The sequence below is a fragment of the Pinus tabuliformis genome, chromosome 1_1 (assembly GCF_031772625.1).
Source record: "Pinus tabuliformis cultivar Carrire ecotype Pingquan chromosome 1_1, CPIR1, whole genome shotgun sequence".
Taxonomy (NCBI): Eukaryota; Viridiplantae; Streptophyta; class Pinopsida; order Pinales; family Pinaceae; genus Pinus; species Pinus tabuliformis.
In genome coordinates this window covers 615071447-615080095 of record NC_142297.1, presented here as the reverse complement: position 1 = coordinate 615080095, position 8649 = coordinate 615071447, and positions in this window count along the sequence as shown.

The following is an 8649-nucleotide window of genomic DNA, read 5'->3' as shown; positions in this document are numbered from 1 at the left end:
ATGTGAGTGTGAGCAAGGCTAAAATAATCCCTTTGATTTTACTTGAGCCACTTTGTAGAAATAATCCCATTGATTAAGGTTTAGATATCTGTAATAAATTCAGCCAATAATGTGACATTTCAAGCTTATGTTTGGGTTTTAATTAATTAGCAACAAAATATACCAAACCACTTTGGCACATTCACACATGGAAACATGTTTTTTATTGAAATATGTTAAATGAGAGTTATGCTGGAAAACTACATGGAAAATGGTGAATATAGGTCGTGTGGCATATGAATTTTCTATGAAAATTATCTAGGAAAAATGGAAATGTGATAGCATAATGGGTGATACCTAGACAAAATGATGGATGGGTGATGAAAGGGGACATGCTTCTAAACACACTACTAGGAAGTACACCATCCATTTAGCGGACACTGCAACTAGGAAAGGTTTGAACCCACCATGAAATGACCAAGAAAAAATAATGACAAGAATATTATGATCACATGATAAGGAGATATGAGATTTCTTCACTAATGATCAATCATGGAGCAACACCTACAGCAAGATGAGTATACATGACATGTTGTTGGAGCAACCTCCACCAATGATACAATATATGACCTATACATTTGATAAGATGAAGTGAGCAACACATGAAAATGATGCTGCCAATTCATCACGTGACAATGTCAGCTTCCCCTTTGGTGATGTTCTCCTTGTTGAATTTTGTAGCTAACATTTTCTTCATAATTATTATTTTCATCTATTGTCAAAAGAGAAAAATACTTGAGATGTTCCTCATGTTGGCTTTAAAAAAAAAAAAATTGAATTTTTGGCTCCAAAGAAGCCAAGTCGGCCTTCCTCCTAGTCAAGTTGGCCCCAACCTAAGAGGCACCATTCGGCCCAAAAAAAGACTATATATATGAGGCATTCGACCTCCTTCCCAAGCAAGCAAGCAACTCAGTCTAGTGAATAAGGTCTGAGGCAAGTAAAGAAGCTCTAAGGCATGCAAACAAGATCTAAGGCAAGTAAAGAAGGTTTGAGGTAGAGCAAGGACAAGTCAAGGACAAATTTCTTAGGTTTGTTCTGATGAAGAGAAAGGAGGAAGTATTGATGAAATGAAGGACAAATTCTTTTTTGAGGTAGAGCAAGGATAAGTCAAGGACAAATTTCTGAGGTCTGTTCTGATAAAGTATTAATGAAAGGAAGGATGAATTCTTTCTAAGATAGAAAAAAGCTACGAAACCAAAATTCTTAAGTACAGGAGCAGATTGAAGTTCTGCCCTAGCAGAGCAGACAAGACTGAATTTATTGGGAAACCAGTTGACTTGACTAGGAGGCTGATGGACCAGGTTTGACCAATCTTATTCTGTTGGTCAGTTTGACCTTGTAAATGACTAGGATGTCTAGGTGTGTCTCTTGTTGAAAAGAATAATTTCTCTAAGGAAAAGGTTGTTGGGTTTTTCCCCCATGTGTGTATTCCCAGGGTAAAGTCTTGTGTTCTTGTATGGCTATCTCTTTATGATCCCATTGGCATTTTAGTTTATTGTTGAAGATCCTCTATGTAATTGCTTTATGATAAAAAATGAATGAAACAAAAGATTAACCTACAAGAAATCATAAGAAGTAGTTATCAGTTAGAGGATAATTGAAAAATCAACATAGTATTAGAGCTATGGTGAAAGAGCAGCCCTGAAAAGGAAGTCATCTTTGTTTCAAGCCATCCTTGAAGGCTTGATTTGTCAACTAGCCCTAGAAACACACTTCAAATGAAGTTGAGTTAGCAACAAAAGCTTATCTCTCTGTTCAGGGCACATTTAGGAAGAAATGCCACTGTGTAATTCGTTCCCTAACTAGGGTCTGTCCAGGTAATGAAAAGAAGGAGAAAACCTTTGTATTTGCTTGTTCTGTGTATAGCAAAGGAGTGCCAAAGTCTTCAAGCTTCAGAGCTTGAGACAAAGGGCCAAGAAGACCTTAGGATCTACTAAAGCTATCCGAATCACCTTAGATTGGAAGATGCAAAGGTCTTTGAATTTGTAGACATCATATGTTGCAGAAAGGACGAAATTCCTCAGGACCAAATCTCAACAGACCAAAATACTTCAGGATAAATCTCAGGAAGATAGAAGGCCTTGAGACTAATGATAGAAGGTAGAGTAAATGACTTTAGAAAACCCAAAATATCATAGTCAATACAATTTTTGGTGTATAATCCTTTTTGTAATTTGATTGATGTTTTAGAAGGCAAAATCATTGGAGCATATATTGTTTACAAGGAGAAGTCCTTAGCATCAACTTGTTTTATGTGTAGCCTCTATGACTAAGGCCGAGGAGTCTCATCAAGCACCCTAAAAGAAGCTTCATACTAATTATGTCTAAATATATGTCTGGAAGGCACTAAAATGGACTAATGAAAAGTTAAGAAAAAGGACTGATGTCTTAGTGGCACGGTTGAAGTGTTGGAGATCTAGGCAAAAATTTATTGCTATTCAAGCATTACAATGATGAGTTAGACAAAGAGACGAGCAAAGCTAGAAACCAGTGATTCATACTCAGAATAAAATATTTGATCACAAAGCGGAGATGCATTGCTAGGTATGTATTATTTCTCACAGAAATCTTAAAGTCAAAAGTTTACTTTGGCAACATTCATATAGACCTTAGCTTGAGGAAATGACCATTTAAATGCTTGATCGAAAAATCTTGTATCAAAGTTGTGATCTGCTCCTTAGTCAGATTATAAGAATATATCTGAGGGCTGATTTGTGAGGAATCCTTGAAATCCATCAAGGACTGATATGATGACTATTGAAGGAATCACGCATGATCTATCAAATTTGATATCTCAAATGACAACATTATAATTTAGGTTCTTACTCAAAGACCAATACTGGAAAATTAAGTTTGAGTTAATAGATATTTTTTTGAAGCTAATGTATCACATGCTTAGAAGCAGGATATTACGAGCTTGATGGCAGTCAAAGAATCTAATAGATGCTGGATCATCTTTCAGGAATCATGACATACCATAACTTTCTAATTGGAGGCAGAGAAGTTTTTGCAAAGCTCTCTAAAGGATCATGTGTACAATTTTCAAGGTCTTTACTTAGCTATCTTACAAACAAGTTAATGTCATATATTAGAAAAGGAGGCCGTGAATAGTATATGAATCCATGAAGTACATGTTGCTGGTATTGACCTCATATTGAGGAGGCTTTGGCAAATTTTAGTACTCATTTTGTAAGTATATGCGAAGTCTTGCAGAATGTCAAGTATGATATGTACATTGCAAAAATGAAGCATGAATGCTAAGTCATGGAGTCTATTCCTTACACCCCAAAGTAGTAAAAAATTGAAAAAGGATCTCTGTCATATAGCAGACCTTGTTGGAGTAAGTCTGTTTTGGACATGACAAACCTAATGTGTGGAGAAATATAGTGATTTGTAGAAATTGGTGTGTCTTCATTATTACTGTTTCTATGTTGATAAGTCCCTGAGTTGGAAATGTTGAAGAATGTAACTAGTGTCGGTGTTCATAATTGTATTTAAGTCATGATGTAATTTATTTGTCAAAAGAAAGAAAAATAAATTTTATTATAAAAGAAAAATGATTTATTTAGCATGGGTTCCATGCTTTATTATTTTATTATTAGGTCAAAGCCTCCATTGTATGCTTCTAGGGTTTATGTCATAAGTCCTAGTCCATGTCTTCATTTAATAGATCCTTCTTGGGCTTTATTTTTCAAAGAAGAAAACTGGTTTTTTATGTAAATTGAGTCAAATAGACCTCCTCCACCAAGACAGACTCAACAGGAGCCCCAAACTACTATATATAGGTAGCAACTTGACCTCATTTGGAGAACAAGACAAGCAAGTTTGATCTGCAGTTACTAGAGGAGAAAAAGGAGAGTGAAATACCTAAAGTGAAGGAGAAAACCCTAGCGAAGGAGACACTTGTCAAACCAAAAGAAGTCAAAAATCTCTCTTTTTTGCCACATGTGCGAGTTTCTGGGTAGCTGCAGGAGGGCCTAAAATTTCAGATCTGCAGTAGGGCCAAAATTCTGTGTAGCGACTGGATTGAAGCTGGTTGATGAGAAGAGCCTACTGAAGTTTGCATATTCATCTTGGAAGGCTGACTTGTTGGAGTGAGGAAGGTCTTTTGGTCTAGTCAAAGGTCTTTGTTCATCTCAATTTGATTTGAATCAATTAGTGGAAGAGTTTGACTAGGTTTTCCCTTGCATAGTGGTTTTGGCCCTGGCTGAGTGCCTACTTCTGGTGTCATTGATCTTCATGCTTTTGATTTGATGATTGCTTGATGAGAAGAACATAAAGAAAGCTAATAGGAATATAAAAATATCACAAGTAATTGTCAACATAAGAAAATATTTCTACCTTTACGATTTTCCAACAGGAAAAAGTCAAAATTGATGTTTAGATAAAATTGTTGTGGAACAGTCATAAAGTCATCTCATTGGAAGATACCTGATCTTGTCTGGAATATTCTTGATTGTTTGCTAAAGCATGGGGATTGTATGGATTTTGGAATATGAGAAAAATCTGTTGAACTTGCAAGAGGTGCAAAATGGATCTTTTAAAACTAGGGGATGGAAAATTGAAAGTCTTGGATATGAAAAATTCTAAGGTTTTAGAAATTTTGGATAACTAGGGTTTGTAAACCCTAGTAGGGAAAATGCGCTTGAATAAGAAAGCTCTAGGGTTTATGGACAAAACCATAGGATTGGATCTACACCAATGTATCTGCTGAAAGTAGAAACCCTAGCTCATGCTAGGAGGGAATGACATCATGATGACGATGCAGATGACGTTAAAGTTGCAAAGTGGATGCATGAAGGCTAAGATCAAAAGGGAGCTGACATTACCTATAATCCTCAAAAGATAAGTATTTTATATCTCTCTTCTTTGATTATCACCACTATTGTTGTTAGTTATTCTCCTGTCTTTGTATCCTTTGCTTGGTTGTAATTGTTCTTCCATGGCCTCTTAGTGAGGATTGCAGGTACATAGTAAAAGTTGCTAAGGCTCTAGCAAGCAGATGGAAGAAGTGGAAGAACGAAGAAAAGCAAGAGGACTTTCCTAGAATCAATGATGTGTATTGTACTAGATGAGAGCAAGTTCAAAGGGAGCAAGCAGATCAACAGGTTTGAAGTATATTTTGATTATGCCGAAGAGAAGTCAATGGTGACCTCAAATTGGATCTACAAGACCCGTTTACATCTTGATATCCGTCCCATATGACTCATGATACTTCTCCATCTCAAAAGAGGAGGGTGTGTAGTTCACTGTACTGACCCATTCCCCATTCGAGTCTCCCCTGCACTGCTAGTTTACATGGACAAATCGCATTGCACGCTTCGCCCTATTGGAGGATTCACCTCCTCCTTAGGTCGAACTTCTTCGAAAGGATACTTTGGATCTAGTTGAGCGTGCACCTTAACAACGTTTCGTCATTGAATAAGTGATGGTACAATTCAGCCAAAAACGGAAGGTCCAACTCCCAGAGTGATATGTTTTGGTGGGTGAGGATTTTGTCCAAATTGTGGTAAAGTCCCTCCCTGCCCTCATCGCTTAGACCAAAATGTGTTGTTAATATTACCAACAATTTGGCTCGTATTAGATACTGATATCTCCACCAGTCAAGGCAGTCTTGCTGAAAGTCTTCTCCCAAAGAAGGGTTGGTAAAGGGGGTTTCCAACCCTTCTTCCGCAAATAGGTTTTTGATCCGAATAGTTTTCCGGCGAAGTTCCCGATCAAGTTCCTCCATGACATTTTGAGGGATTGGGAACTTCTCCAGAAAGGGCTCCTGGGGGTTATCCCTTACCGAGGGATAGGTCGGGCCTGTGTTTGCTTCAGGGACAATAGCCCCCCTTGGAGCAGAAACCCCCGATTCAATAGTATCATCCCCCTACCTAGAAGATTTTCCCAATCGACAAGGGAAACCTTGGGCGAGCGCACCATTGCTTCCAGTGAACTAGAATCAGAGGGCTCGCAGAGGGCCTTCTCGAAGCCATCCGTAAAGTACCAGAATATAAAAAATGATACATAGAGTTGACAGAGATGGATAAGAATCCATACAAAAAGTCCAGCCCAGTCATTCAGATGGCTCCAAGTTCTGGCTAGTGAGCATGAAACAGCTTGCACTGTCGTTTTGCACTTAGGTGTATAGCGTGCCATCTCATTCAGTAATGATTCTACAATTTTTGGTGTAATTGAACGCAAGTTGATCCTAAGTTATTGTTGTTGTTCATTGGATTCCAGAGAAACCACTTCATGGGGATTGGGGAATTGGTGCAATTTCCTCTGAATAGCTCTGATTCTCTCATCTAAAGTCGCTTTGGAAGTCTTACCAAAAGTCCTCTGAATAAATATGAGAAAGCCTATGGAATGATGAGCTGCTATTGTTTCTTCGTTACATATTGAGATCCCCTTTGAACTTAAGACACGAATGAATGGAATAGCTACAAATGTCATATTTCCCTCCTTCATATTCATGGAATTAAATATCATTTGTCAACGTAATCATGACTCTTTTAGAAATTGAATGGAAGAGAAAATCCATTAGATAATCTATGAATTATGTAAGAAGAGATAAGCTTTAGGTTGGACCTCCCAGCAGCAACCCACATTTCTCCACCCATACTCCTTAAATAAAGTGAATAAGGAGCGATGACATTGATTTGTTAGTGGATGTCTCAACAACACAATATGAGGGTTTCACTCGTTATAGGAATTAACCAAACATCTCACGACACGAGCTGACGACAACCATGCAACACCTGTGTGAATTTTCGCACCATCTCATTAAATACATGTACACTCAAGTTCATATGTCAAGGGCTGGTAAACTTCTGCCGTTGTATCGAATTAAACCACGTGCTCCACCGCTTGTGCAGGTCCCTGTCAATTCATTTGAGTTTTGGTTTTGCGACCATACTCCCCAGGTGGAGTGTTTCACTCGTTAGCTGGGCCCCTAATGCTAATCCTACCTACTAGGCAGGAAGATCAAAGATGAACACTCATCACTTACAACATGGACTACTAGGGTATCTGATCATGTTTTCTCCCCATGCTTTCGCACCCCAAGGTCAGTGGGGACCTAGAGAGCTGCCTTCGTGGTTGGCGTTCCTTCATATATCTTAGCATTTGATCCCTCCACACGAAATTCCACTCTCCCCTACCTCACTCAAGTGAAATGGTCAAAAAAGCACCCTGCCAGTATTTTGGTGACTTTCACTTTCCACCCTTTCACCGCCTACGTGCCCTTTACGCCCAGTCATTCTAAATAACACTTGCCCCCCCCCCCCCCCCCCCGCCCGTATTACCACAGCTGTTGGCACAGAGTTAGCCAGGGCTTCTCGAGTCCGGTCATGATCAAAACTCGACGAAATAGATTGAAAAGAGACAGTGCCCTTCTTCACCCACACGATATTGTTGGATCAAGCATGAGACCATTGTCGAATATCCCCCACTGCTACCCCTCAAGGGATTCTGGATCGTGTCTCAGTCCTAGTGTCACTAATCATCTGAAAAAACCATCTAAGCATCATTGGCTTGGTCAACCTTTACCTAACCAACTACCTGATACTACGTGGGCTCATCGAACAATTGAAATTAGCTTGATTTATGAATTAGTTAGGATTTGGTGTGAACTATTCTACAGATTCCCACACGTTACACACTCATTCACCACTTTGCTTGTTGTGTCCCACGCCCAGCGTACCACTCGAATAGAATTTGAGTGAGTGAGCACGTGCTGGGAGGGGGCCATTCATGTTGCCCTTCTACCCCCACGTGGATGGATAGGGAAGCAAGCCACATTCGACTTGCATGTGTTAAGCATATAGCTAGCGTTCATTCTGACCCAAGATCAAACTCTTTTTTTGAATAAGATCTATTTTGAGCATCAAATGCCCTTGTTCTCGAAAGAACAAGCAGCTTCACACCTTTCCAATGCCGAAAATGCAACCATTCATGACTCGATATATGTCATTACCCTTTAGCAAACAATATTGCTATTATATATGTCATTATGCATTTCTTCCAATCATGACTCGAGATATGTGTCATACCAGATTCGATGTGAGTCATTAGTCATTCTTGAGAGATTGAATGATGCTCGTTATATATGTAATTATGTTATCTCGAATAATTGATCAAATCATTTCTCAAATCGAGTGATCGTTCGTACCAAATTCCCATCAATCGATCAAGACCTTGTTCTTCTACGTGATTCCAGTTATGAATTATATATGTAATTATGTTATTGAATAATTGATCAAATCATTTCTCAAATAATTGATCGAAAGAGCGGCTCGTTTGCTTCTCGCCCCTCTACTGATTCTTTACCAAATTATGATCAATCGATCAATCACTCAGGACTGAAAAATGTCTGTGATTCCAGTCATGATGCGCAAGCAGGCTCAACCATAGGGGAGAGGAATTATAGCAGTAATTACACCAGAAAATGCATATATTATATATGTAATTACGTCATTCATTATAACAGTAATTCTTCTTGCTATTATATATGTCATTATGCATTCATGAATTATGCATTTCTGATTATTTCATTCGACAATGCTGCTATTATATATGTCATTATGCATTCATTCATTATATACGTAATTACGCTTGAGCACTTAG